Raw genomic sequence first — 13,870 nt, forward strand, 5'->3', positions numbered from 1 at the left:
ATGTGCGTGTTGTTTGGTAGGTTGTATTGGGATGGTGGTGTTGATAGATCATTCTGTGAAATGAGAAAGGTGAATATCAGGTCAGTGGAAACCGGTGGCTCAGAAATCGGTGGTATTGAGAAGTTTAGATGCACCACACTCAACTGCTCAGGGTCAGAAATCATTGACTCCTCAGGCAGAAATTATTCGACTTTTATTTCTTGCAGGCGTCTAAAACTACAGAACATAATCACTCGGGCTACACCCTGTCAAAAGCCCAACCAATTATACCATCAAATTTGCTGTGAGGTACGACCACTCTTTGTCCAAATTGTTAAGAAATTATCGAATATGACGAATTGGCTATCAATTTTGCACCGGGGTGCGATATGATTTTGTCCTTTTTTGCCGAACACTACCCTCGGGGTTTAGGGCGAGCCAGACGGCGGGTAAACTGTCACGCCGTCATTTGGCGCTGGTCGTGCATGAGCGACCGCCGCAGCCCCGACCTTGGGCCATCTTGGATACAGCATTCCTGGAAATGGAGATCATAGAGTATTAAGGATGTCTTGAGTATTTTTGATTCTATTTCAAGTGTTCAAATATAGGAAGGGTCGGTGGAGAGTGTTTAGAGTTAATGGCAGTACAGAGAATCCACATTTTTGAAGCATGGACTATTCAAGTGTAAAATAATGGTGGGAAGAAACTCTGACCCTGATAGTACATCCCCCCCCCCCCCCCCCTCCATCCTCTCCATTCAGTCGCACTTTAATCTACAAACAAACAATTTACAATTTGATTGACAGCCAATCAGTACTTTGACCTAGATCCTTGTTCACATCCTAGATCGATCTGCCCTCAACCGTTCATTTCTGACTTGAGCTCATGCCTCTTTCCTTATGATAAGCATGACATGGAATGCTTATCATGTTTACCAACAACACGTTTCCTAGAAGTATCTGGTATCTGGACACGCGCCAACGACGCAGTTTTCTGCTGTCATGACAATCAGATCACGTGGTGATATTCCCATTTAATTTGCTTGATGTTTGTGTTGATATGGGGATCGGACACTCGACACAGACAGCGTCATTATGGGCCTCCTGCTTGGATAAAACAGCCACGTCTTCGGTCATGACCGGTGCCCGTGTCTGCCTGAGTGGTGACGTCTGTCGGCAGATTGCTGGCGGCCATCTTGATTCTGGCGGCCATCTTTTGATGCTGACTATCACCTTGAAGTCAGAGTATTAAACAAAATTCAACCCTGCCATAGGCCAACACCGGTCAATGGAGCAGGCCAGTCTCAAACTAAACACAGTGCCCTGAATATCTATCAACGTTGAAACCATAAATCTAGAATTTGCGTCGTTTTCACATAATGCTCTATGCTGCCGGTGTCTGTTCCATTTTTTCGTACCCCAAGTCCCGAGTTCTCCGAGTGCATTCGGTAATTACCGCCGTACACAGGGGAGAATTAATCCTATATTTTAGCAACAAATCATTGACGATAATTTCTTTACCGCCCATTGAACGTAGTAACCCCTGATAAAACCAGCACTGCGCCGTGCTTGTCACCTGCCGATTTGGAGGAATGATACCTTTTACTCTTTCGCCATCGGCAGAATTTACACCAAAATTCCAACATTTCGTCTCCGGATGAGTGCCGCGATATCATGGTATGCGCATGCGTAACCACGACTCTGATTCCAAGCCCCACACATACACACACACACTTCTAGTGCTTGTTTTGTGAGCTATGCGTGCTTAGTTTTGTACCTTGTCGTTAGATGGCGCCGGAGTGACGAGATAGACAAGAAATCTGCCAAGGCCAAACATGTCCGGTAAGCGAGTGTGGATGTTTATCAGAAGACAAAATTAGTAAATAAAATGTTTTTTTGGTGTGAAAAATGTATATCAATATATTCAACCTCATTTTCAAACACTGTTTTCCACACAAGTCCCTGAACACCGCTCCGTACTATTAACATGTCTATCTTGTATTCCAGTGCCATCTTACGTCAAATTAAAGAACTGTGCACTCGTAGCTCTAGCCGAAACCATTTAGAATTTCCGGGAACAGAAGGTTACAATCGATCTGCACTGAAAGAATAATTGATATATCATTCAGGTTCGTTCCGTGCGCCGCCTGTCAGGTTTTAGTATCATCCAGTGCAATATCCTGTACACGCAGAGCTATGCGCCGTGATTGAACGAACCGCCGTCGATGTGCATCCTAAGCGTTGTCAACGAACCCAAAATAATTCCTCATTTATTTTGGAAGATTAATGTCGTCTGGTTGAGTGCAGAACGGCAGTTATAATTCACCGGGAGAATGATGATGCTAGGATTACAAAACATTGCGACAGAGGCTGTTAGCCTGTAGCTGCTAGCTGGTGAGGGACACGTGGGCGGGGACAGGTTGCAGGAATGATATCTTCGTGATTCGAATGTTTTTCATGGGGTGGATCATTACCCTTGCACCAAGAATAGGATGATAAATTACCGGATATTTGCTGTTTTACAAACGACGATATAGCTTGGTTATGACAGAAATACAAGAGATGAATATCACGGACGTTGCTAGCATTAGGTCTTGGGGAAGGGGGATTAAAACACTATTGCGTCTTCGGGGTCCCCCCTCCCCCAATGAATTTGTTTGTGATGGTCTGGGCCAGCCCAGTTGGTCGAACGGCTTCAGAGACAAACGCACAGCTGAAACTTCTACTGAATATAGCCATTACCCCCAGGCCCCAGTGCGCATAGCAGTTAGGTTAATGGCTATCTTCAGATCAAGATTCGAATGCCCATCACGAACCTTCTCCAGTGCCTGGCTTCGGTCTTACTCGGAAAAATGTTTTTAACAGCAGGGCGACCCCTTTTATTGCAGATTAGATATGGCCCACGTCTGCCCTTACCATATAATTGCAGCGTAAATCTTCGCCCTGTAACTTTTGTTAAGGAAAAAACGATACAGATTTCTTATTCTTGGTTTTCTTCCTTCTATTTTCAGGTCCAAAATGGCTGGAGAGGATGATGGTCAACCCCAAATGACGTCGGAGACAGACCAGTGAAGCCAGAAGGATGCCCAGCGCGGTCCACAGTCAAACGGGGTCAAGGACACTGGCTGCCGCATTGATTTCAACCTCTGCCACAGTGGCGCTGCATTCGCTTTTTGCTATGTCCTACCACAACGAGCCACGACAGAACTTGGCGACCCAGATTGATAGTCAAAAGGAATTATTTCGTGATGTTTCATGAAGAACTGCACGGTACATCTCCCAGTGATTGTGAATGGGGGCGTGCAACATCACTAGTAGTTCACGCTTCTCCACAAAGGGGGCACTGAATAATTGATGTCATTGCTGCACATAGGAGGCAGCACGTTTCACTCAAATGATGACATCAAAACGATAAAATAATCATGATCCTAAATTTTGAAAAATGCATGGCAAAGAAAAGGTTGGAAAGCGGCTGATTTTGTTCTATAAGACACATTTGTCAGGAAGGACTCTGGAGCCCTGGAACCCAGGCGCTGTTGGGAGTCTTGGCGTCGACATGGCAGTACATGTATACTGTGAGAACTAATCTAGGGGTGACCTAAACTGATATAACTAACGAACTGGAATGAATCTGCTCAACTATATTGTAAGGTGCTATATTATAATTAATTTGTACATAATGATAGAATTCGTTCTCCGAATATGGAGGTTAAAATATGCTAGCGCACAAGATGTGGTCTCAGGGATGTACATAAATTGTGTGGTTTTTATAGTTAACTTCATTTTGGCCAATAGGGGGCTCTCTGTGCGGCAAAATATTGTTCTAGAAGTTTTCTCATCAGTCAGGCTCAAGACTACTGGTATTTTCGTAAACATATGACACTCAGAAACGGTATTCAAATCCATATATTTGGAGTACATAATTGAAAGTATTTAGTTCAATTATTTGCGAATTAGATCAAACCACCTTCTCTTGGCTGCACGGAATACCCCCTGTTGCGACACTTGTGATTTCATCTGGTAGCTAATGGGCGACCTCCGTATATCAGCCGTCGATACCCATCGGGACATTTAATTCCCTTGCTCTTCGCTAGGGGATGAGTGGATTGTTATTTTCCGCCATCTTTGTTATTGAATGCGCGAGCATGGCAACCTGCGAAGCGTGGCAGGGGCTATCCTGGTCGTGTCCCAGCTTAGTGCCCGTGTGTGGCTGAGGTCAGTTGTGATTGAAGACGCCACAACCCCCTTAGCGAGCGTATCTGGTACTGATATAGATATATCTGACTTGGTTATTAGATCGAGGAAGCAACACTGTTTCCGCTGTCGATTAAAATATCGAGATTTCAACTAAGTTGTTCACCTGTTGTTAGTAGGTGTAGTTCAACAATAATATTCAATATGCCGGTCGATAGTGATCCCGGCTGATTGCGAAGTCTGCCCAGTTAATCACAAAATCCAGCCGCCGATAGTTTCACACCAACGCATATCGGCAGCATTTCAGAACTATCGACGGCTCGGTTGTCGTTATATTCATCGCCGCTGTAAATAAGATTGTACGTGTGATTGTATTATTAACTGCATTAACTATCTATTCTTATTAGACTAGGCCTACACAACGTTCGAAAGAGGGATCATAATCCAGCTGACATTGTAAATAATATCATAAATGTATAGACTAAAAGACATCAGTTGGAAAAGCTCTATAATCCGACTTCATCGTTCCCACTTGCTATCCACTCAATTGTTGCCACTACTTTTCCTCTCCGCACATGATTTTAGTTTTACACGTACTCTTACACTTTTAGCTAATTGACTGTACCTGCTTAACTCGCTTGGTCACGGAACGAAATGAGTAGAACGGCTCTGCCCGCTATTTTGGAACAGTGTGTGTACGCTTCCTCCGACATACAGATGGAGCAGGACGCACGCGAATTGGAGAGAAGTCCAAAATGGCAGGCATAACCGTTCTTCGTATTTTATCTGCTTTAACCCTCTCTTTCTTCCCTTCCCGTTAAGCATTAGTCTTCATTCTTGGCACCAGGTGTCACTAGCGTATTGTCAACAGATCTTTAGTCTGGCACTGTCACTTCTTTTAACACACGACCACGTTTCCATCTTCATTCGCAACATAAAACAAGATCCATCATCCCAGTGTGACGTTTCACCATCAGGTGGCAATAGTTGTAGTATAACCTTTCTTCAATTCAAAGCAGACGATACGTCATGCATCAGTCATCAGAGTTCTGGTCTTGCTCTTGACGGCATTTCACTTGTCATGAACTAGATTTGGGGGCGTCAGTATTGACAGTGCATCCACTGTATGCACTGAAAATGCATGGCTCGCCTCGGGTAAATCAACGAGGCCTCCTCGACCCTCCGCTGCGCGGCGGATAGGGTCGAGGTTACCTGGACTGGTCATGCGGGAGGAGAAAGTAGCATTCACGCCATCTTCTGGTGAATCATCACACTGACGTAAACTATCCGGTTAAATCTCGCTTGCCATAAGAAGCGCATGCGCAGTAGCACAAGCTGGCACTGCCATCGTGGATTTGAATTCCAAGTGCCATACATTTATTGATCGTAAGGTTTTTTGTACACGGGTTACTATGGTTGTTGTGAGAGTAGAGAGGGGTCTAAATTGTATCTTCTTAGAATGTAGACATGTCCCCACCAAAAAAGGGGAAAATGTTTGTTTTGCCCGGAGAAACAAATCCGTTGAAGGATGGGTTTGGCCGTAGTTACAGTCTGAAAATGCACCTCCACTGCGTTGAAAAAGTGACCTTCCCTATTTTATTCTAACGGATTAAGGTAGAGTAATATAGATACCCAGAATATCCAGAATATCTTTGAAATCAAACACATATTATAATTCATTTTTCCCAGGGACACTCTATCTTCGAGGAGAGTCGTAGTCTCGATTCTCACAAGTTCGCCATCTTCAGGAATCTCTAAGAACTAAATGTACTGTCCTTGGCGTAGACATCAGAGTAGTATACACTTGCACGTACATGTATGAGTGTATACACTGCTGTAAAATAATTCATCTCTTCTTTCGTCTGAATTCGATCAATTGTTTTTGGTGGTATCTAGACAGAACTATCTTTTGTCCGAGTGTGTCAAGCTTTCTAATCGAAAGTTTCAATATGCCAATGATAACTTTAGATTAAGAAGGAAAAATTGGACGGATTGGATATATTGCTCAGCGCTTAGGATGTACAAGTCCTGGTTTTCTTTCAGTTCTTTGGTCACCAAGGGCAAATTTGCGATGTTAGTTAAGACTTTTAGTACTGATGGCGATAGTGTTGGCTTGCTTCAGCCCGGTGTAACATCGTGGTTGTCCCCCATTTAGTATAGATGGCGATAGTGTTGGCTTGCTTCAGCCCGGTGTAACATCGTGGTTGTCCCCCATTTAGTATAGATGGCGATAGTGTTGGCTTGCTTCAGCCCGGTGTAACATCGTGGTTGTCCCCCATTTAGTATAGATGGCGATAGTGTTGGCTTGCTTCAGCCCGGTGTAACATCGTGGTTGTTCCCCATTTTCCAGTGTTTCCCCAAACTAAAAACCTCACAGATACTATTTAACTATGCACTTGGCCCCTTACGAAATGACCGGAATCTTTCAGCCGAAATTGACCAAGTGTCTTTGTCCCGTCCGTTCCCGATCTGTTTGGCAAAGGTCACGAATATTGACATAGGCGACGGTACATTTCTCGCCCACCTGTTGTGTATGTCGCAGGTGAAGAGCTTGCCTGCTAACACCCAGTTTATTACAGCTCTGAAAATTAGGATAAAATAACTTTCAGATTGACCTTTCGGTCGTTGATTGATTGGCAAAATCCTGGACATAGTTTGTATATGAACCTTAGCGAAAGTTCCCCTATTCAAGTTTTTATATGAGAAAGACTTTCTTATCGCAGCAACTCGGGAATTGAGATTTTATTACCCAAAAATGAGACAAACCCGGTTATTCATAATTATTCTGCCATGACGTTTATGCCGATGTGATCTTATGCAAATAATTATGTGCACTGCAGGGTTCAAGCCAAAGCAGCCACCGCGCCGTCGATAGTTCTGCATAAGTGGGAACTATCGGCGGCGCAGTTATTGCGGCTAGTTTCAAATATAAAACTATACAAACGAATCTACCTCGAAACATAGATCAATTCGTGATGTGATGTTATGCGTGACGTCATAGCGGTTTTACGTGCAGTTTACGAAATTAGAGCCATTTGCTTTCACTGCATTTTGAATTATCTCGAATGACCTCAATTTCATGCGCCTGGGTGATTTCGTCAGCAAAATTTGAATCGTGCGATGGGCTTACGGGATTTTAGGCAACGACACGAATGCGACGAAATGGGTTGCGATCATTATTTCAAAATGAACCTGGTTCTCAAATATTGTAGACTGCTCAGGGTTGACTGCCGATGTCAACATCACATCATCATAGGCCATCATCATTGTGACCAGCCAGATATGCATCGATCAGACGTCGAAACAAATTTGAACGTGTATGGATTCCAAAACAGGTCTTGTCCTAAGAACTCGCTTAAAATGACGTCAGCAAATGCGGATTGAATTGAACAGTGGGCATTTGGTGCCACCTATCGGTGAAATGATACTGAAAGACTATGACGAAGAGGCTTAACCAATCAAACGTCACGATTGCAAGCAAAGTTTGTAGAATTGATGACAGCAGTAGGTTCCTCTTCTCGCCGATAGAGGAGCTATCATAAGATCATTTACTTGTGCATTTATGTAATATGTATATTATTTGTGTAAATGTGTATATTTTGCAATGCTTAATGTGAGAAATGGCATATGGCAACCTTGTCTCCTGAAGGCTTGCACTACTGGTTTCGAGGTTGCCAGAACATTCTCGGAAACGGTTAGGAAAAATTGACAGGGAATGATGTACATAGGAAGTTTTTGAACGTATTTTTTTAATATTTCCACGGTGACAAGTCACGTGACTTGTTGCCTGGATACGACGAAGCTAAGGTATGCCAAAGAATGTAAAAAACTAGGTAAAATCTGGGCCCTAATAATAGTAATGTTATTATTTAGACCTTTAATTATTAGAGGGATTATTTCTAGTTCTAAGAAAATTATTGTTGTGAATATTGTGTGTTTGGTTATAAATCTTTATTGTACATGTAATGACGCGAAGTTTTATACATGATAATAAAAGTGAATTCGGAGTAACCTCTGTCTTGTCCAGTTTACTTGTTTCCACGTCAGACGACATCGCCAGGTCGTCGGAACTGGTCGCAACGTTTTATTGGGATTCAACGTCATGACGTAACAATCGATATTACGCACGACGTGGTGAAAATATGCCGTCTGACGTTGAACAGAAGGCTCGTCAGCGTATCAGAAACAGTCATAATGCAGCTGTAGTAGTCGCAATCAGTCCTTCATCAACGTGTTTGACCCCGACCTGGCCTTGTCGTGAGCTAAAGTGGTGCTTATGTTGTGCGTCGAGCTCAAGGTCACCTGATGTGTTGCTGCAGTGAGATAATGTGCCCCGTACAGTGTGTAGCAGAAAACAATTGACCCATACCAGAGTCTGCAATGAGAAAATGGGTCGGTTCTGTGTCCTCAAATTCTAATTTTTCATGCAGAAGGAAAGTGCTGCCATCTTGAGTAAACATATGATACTACATGTACATCAACAAAGCCTGGTGATCACTAAATCCCAAAGGCTAGAGGGAGGTAATTATAATAGGGTCGTTTAGACGACAGGCGAAAAGACCGCATTCGGATCGAATCTGGATGAATCCGGATTAAAACCACCCAAGGCGATGGTACCTTTTTAGTCCGGATGCAACCACATTGATCCGGATCTTTTTGCGTTTACACGACGAAAAATTAATCCGGATTCGGGACGCATCCGGATTTTTTCGCGTCGTCTAAACGGCCCTATTATGATCTCCACCGCCCGACACGATGACGTCATTACCGGTGGGAAATACCCCAAGTATTTACATCACAATGGCGGCAACTTCAGTTCTGTCTGACCATTTCATAACAAGCAATTTAGGTATTGTGAAGTCAGGCAAGATAGCCCTGGAAGTAATCGATGAGCTAGAAGTTGCCACCCGGAATTCCGGTAATGTCGTCATCGGGTCGGGCGGTGGAGATCATATTATAATTACCTCCCTCCAGCCTTTAGGATTTAGTGATCAGCGACAAGCCTCTGTCAGAAAGTAGTATTCATGTCATGTTGATATATTAGACTGAGTTGTCACTAAGTCGAGCTTGGTTCTGACCGCCTCACATGAAGCTTGTAGAAAGTTCTCATCAGTCAAGTGTTAAAGTTGAATTGCATGTACTTGAGAGGGTTATCTAGTGCTAATATTTGTGTTAGTTGGTGTGGAGGGAACACATACTTCATGCTACGGTAGATGAATATGTAATGAGTCTGACCCATAAACATGAGCGAAATATCAACATCAGATAATTTGCCGAAAATATTTTTTTTCCTTTTAAAGGGAAAATTGGAGCATGTACTTGGAGCATGTAATTAGAGCATGTTCACTTTGACACACGTTATCAACGGAAAATGTTTTTCTTGACAGTTGCAGCGGGTGAAGCCCCTTTCCTCAGTAGTTCAGAGTTTGACCGGTAGGTGTATTGACCATAGACGACTGTCCCATAGACTGGCGATCTTTGGACCATTCTATATCAATGTGAAAGGCGTAGTGGCACACAGGGTTTATTACGTCCATCATTCATGACCAATATCATTTACATCGCAGTTTAATCATACTCAAATGTAGCCTAGGCCTACAGCAAACCTACCAATTTTCGCGGGCAAAAAAAAACTAAAACTAAAAGCTTGATTGGAAACTTTTGTAATCCCGCAAAAATGAAAATCTTGAACAGAATTTCAAAAAGAAAGACTACAGAATCGCAGAAATAGGCACGACGATTTTGTGGTTTACAGTATATAATAACATGACGAAATTGCACCGGAGTAGCAGTAGTTTGAACAGTTTATATAATTACGACACTTTGCGTTGAATGCTGATCTGATTTCGTTCTCCAGTGCTGCAGCTCACTAGTATCAAAAGGAGACAGAGGGTTTGTGGCTAATTTTAGGATCCTGCTCACAAGGCAAACATGTCGAAGGTAGGTGATATATTTTGCCCTTGAGGTGACATTTTTGACACGTTTACCCTTTGTTATGTATGTTTACCCTTGATGTGAAATTTCTGACCCATGACGTGATACTCGATACCCCCCAAGCGCACAATTTGAATAGTTATTCTTATTGTTTCGTGGGCCAAAATGTCTATGAAATAAGTTATGTTTTTTCCATATGGTGACGTACCGATTTATTGAAATTGTGCGTCAATTCTAAGGTCTCTTTCTACCGACGTAAATGCCGATATATTGGCAGGCATGGCTAGTATTCTGGCATTTTTGCACCACTTTCCTATCGCGAGTCTTATTGAAATTTTTTAACGAACCGGCTGAGCCTTGGGCGGGGTATATAGGTGGTCTGGGGATAATAATTACTCTCGGTCACGACGCGCCGGCACATGTAGCGTCAAGATGGAGTTCGTCGTGTCGCCGATGGCGGGGCAATCATACATCCAGAAATCCGCTCAGAAGTTGGGTCATTACTGGTTATTAGAGTCCACATATCTGGGTAAGGAGCAACCACTTTTGCGGGCGGGATTTTCGCTATTCGTTGCCCCCAGAATGTTGTGAATTCAAGAACTAAGGTCGTTTCTGGCTTCAGCCTACGGTCTCATGGGCCTAGAAACGTTCAGTCCGCATCATAATTGCATCAAATTCTACAAGAGTAATTAAAAATAAAGAAAAAAACACGCAACTGCAACGTTGAGCTGAGTTGACGTCTGGTTCGTTTTCAAACATTAAACTTTATCCCAATGGGGATGATAATGGTTGGTAAACTAATTTTGTAAATTGTTTTCATGGAATTCGCAATTCAATGTTGGTTGAGTTGTCAACTTATAATTCGATTAGAAACACGGCGTATCGGCCGCGCGATCAGTGGAATGTTATAAACATCAGAAGTTATATAATTTCTAATTCGGGGATGGGAATGCATTTTCATATGCAATATTCTAGCACTTATAATATAGAATGCACAGTAGGTAGCAGGTTTGCCATTCGACGTTGCCAACATGAAAAATCAATCCGAGTCGTCCCCACCTGACGATTGTGACGAGGTCGCACAAGTGGTAAAGTGAATAGGCCAAAATAGTTCTTCACAAAATAACCTTACATTTCAATAATTGTGCTATCTTTTCTCCATATATCGTTTTTATACAATTTAGTATGTTGATAAAGAATGTTTGTAGCTGATGTTAGCGTTCGAACATCAGTTTAAAAAAAAAGCTTTTTGAATCGAGGTTAAGTGACGTCAGTAAATGGTGGATTCGCACTGGAGTTTGAGAATCAACTCGAACTTGCGAGTGCCCCTTACCAAACAATGCGCAATGTTTTTCATGCAAGGTGTTTGAGAATCGTCTATTATTTTCCATGATTCATATATCATCTATCTTCGTCACGTAATCGAATGTCAATATTTTTTTCAGTTGCCACTGTACCTGGCCGCCATTTTGGTGGTTGTCATGACATCAAGTGACGCCCAATGCAACAACAGCTGTTTGACCGCTGTGCGAAGTTGCATCCGGGTATGCAAGGATCGTTGTGACGACAATTGTTTAATCGGTTGCCGAAAGATTGCGCGGCAGTGCATCGACGATGGTGGCGACGAGGACGGCTGCAGAGTTGACAACAGAGATTGTGTGCGCAAGTGTCGATATAAATGTAAAGACAAAAAGATATGTACGCGATGTAAGTCTACTTACGGGCGTTGCTGGCGGTGTTAAAAGGTCCACAGACGTTCCGATACATAATCTCCCATTGAGAGGATAACCAGCATTTGCTGCGGTGCAAAAGTATGCACGCAAGTCAGTACTGTTACCTGATGGTTTTCGTATAAATCTTAGAACTCACTCAAAACCAGCGTCCAGCGATATTCAGCCACTAGTTATGAATGATGATTATTGTATAGCTAGATGACACAAAAGACTATCCAAGCTTCAAAGTTTATCAGTGCCTCCGGTGTGATTTCAGTACCAGGAGCAAGCAGTATTACACGTATTGCGGCGTCGAAACTCTATTGACTTTTTAAGGAGGTATCGAGTACACTAAAGGGTAAGAAGCCTACGTGGTGAAGTTGCTGGTCAAGAAATCCCTTGTTCGATCCCCACTGTCGGCATGAGACTGTAGGCATTTCTCTTTGACTTACTTGCCTCTCTACACACAGGTGCTTTGCTTGACAAGACACACTCACGAAGCATGAGGAGGCATGAACTGTATTCTCCTCACAAAAGAGAACCGATGAGAGAAACTAATTTATATTTTGTTTTATTTTCAGATATAGATATTTTCTAGATTTACATGTAGGAATGTATAGTAAGCATACAATATTTACAATAATGAAATCGAATCTGTTGAATACTACAAACGCCATTAATTAAACCTTTCAAAATTGTGATCGAATTTGAAGAAAAATATCCAATTGTGTTAATTCATACCTGATATAAGTTTTAGCATTGTCGATATGTAGAAAAATATACAAATACACGTACTATTAAAAACGACTCTCAGCTAATTGGTATGAATATTAACTACACCACTTCATCGTGTATAATTGCATGTCTGTTTTCCTGGACCGCCGGTAACTACGAAAGGCCTACCCATTTATGTTAAGCTTTCTCAATGCTTCCTCTCTATTTCAGGAGGCTAGAAAACAGGAGTACCCTTTTTTCGTATGAGTCCTCGTTGGCATCTCTTCTAATTTCGTCAATCTTTTGTATGAGAGAACCCCAAAATATTAATATATACACCAAGCTCGAGTGTTTCTAACTCACATTACGCTGTGGAAGTTTCACTTTTTTAAAGTCTGTTCTGACGTGGGAATTGCATTTCGAGCGACTGCTGAAGTTTTCGGCGGACCGGGGATAATGTAGCTAATCTGTTCTTCGATAAAGGGTTGCTGGCAGCAACGTCCGGACACACCGATTTCGCCGTCCGAACCGGTGGCAATAGCTTTCCATTTTTCAGGGTAAGTGGCGATATTTTGGCGATTGGCGGTAAAAGTGGGCTCTTTTCGAAAGGATCCAGAGAATAATTCAATCCTCTCGGTGGCGTGTCGTTCTTACTTTCAGACTGCATGCGCGTGTGTCTGATCTCGGGTAAGTTTACTTTCGTCTCCGGCTTGATTTGTTTGTTCCCGACTTGGAGAGACACCTGAACTTCAATGAACAACTCAGTCGATTTTGAACTCGGTTCACTCTTATAACGTCGCCGAGAAGAACTCTGTGTCCCCTTTTCTTCGGCCAAGGCGTTGAGCAAATTACTCAGATGAGTGTTTTTCTTGGGGGGATTGTCACCCTGCAAAATCGGACAAATATCGGTCTCAGGACGAATATAAACTGGATACGTTGGTACGTCTAGATACCTCGCAGCTTTTGTCTCACTTCCTTCACCTGGTTTTGTATCGGGTTTCCTGTTCCGCTCCTGCCTCGAGCCTGAATCAGATGACCTGAACGAGAGGTCAACATCAGAGAGCAACATCCCTTGGACTGGCCCTTTCAGCTTCTGCTTCGGTCGAAGCTTTGGACTAGTGTTGTTGTTGTCGTGGACGACCTTCTGATCTCCGAACATGCCGAGGGTGTGGAGAATCTTTCGCCGGGCAAGTAGTGTCTCTAATGCAGCATCATTGCGGGATGAATCCGTCCAGACATTCGTCTTAAAAATTTCCCTGGATTTTCGATATTTCTGAGGCTCGTTGAAAATAACGTCTGAAAAACAAGATGTCTCTTCATCAAAATCATCAAAAAACA

General features: G+C 42.8%; 2 long non-coding RNA genes across 5 annotated transcripts in view; both read left to right on the forward strand.

Annotated features, from left to right (window-relative positions):
• LOC135502751 (uncharacterized) overlaps window positions 1–8,183 on the forward strand; it is a 106,103-nt gene extending 97,920 nt beyond the window's left edge. For all 4 annotated transcript variants that reach the window (XR_010449825.1, XR_010449827.1, XR_010449824.1 and 1 more), the window contains one exon: window positions 2,990–8,183. This is a non-coding gene — a long non-coding RNA (uncharacterized LOC135502751). The remainder of the gene's footprint in view (window positions 1–2,989) is intronic.
• Window positions 8,184–9,989: 1,806 nt separating this feature from the next.
• Window positions 9,990–11,697, forward strand: LOC135503093 (uncharacterized). The gene is made up of 2 exons (XR_010449855.1): window positions 9,990–10,112; window positions 11,552–11,697. It is a non-coding gene; the product is annotated as an uncharacterized LOC135503093 (long non-coding RNA).
• Window positions 11,698–13,870: the final 2,173 nt, after the last annotated feature.

The sequence above is a fragment of the Lineus longissimus genome, chromosome 19 (genome assembly GCF_910592395.1).
Source record: "Lineus longissimus chromosome 19, tnLinLong1.2, whole genome shotgun sequence".
NCBI classification, from domain to species: domain Eukaryota; kingdom Metazoa; phylum Nemertea; class Pilidiophora; order Heteronemertea; family Lineidae; genus Lineus; species Lineus longissimus.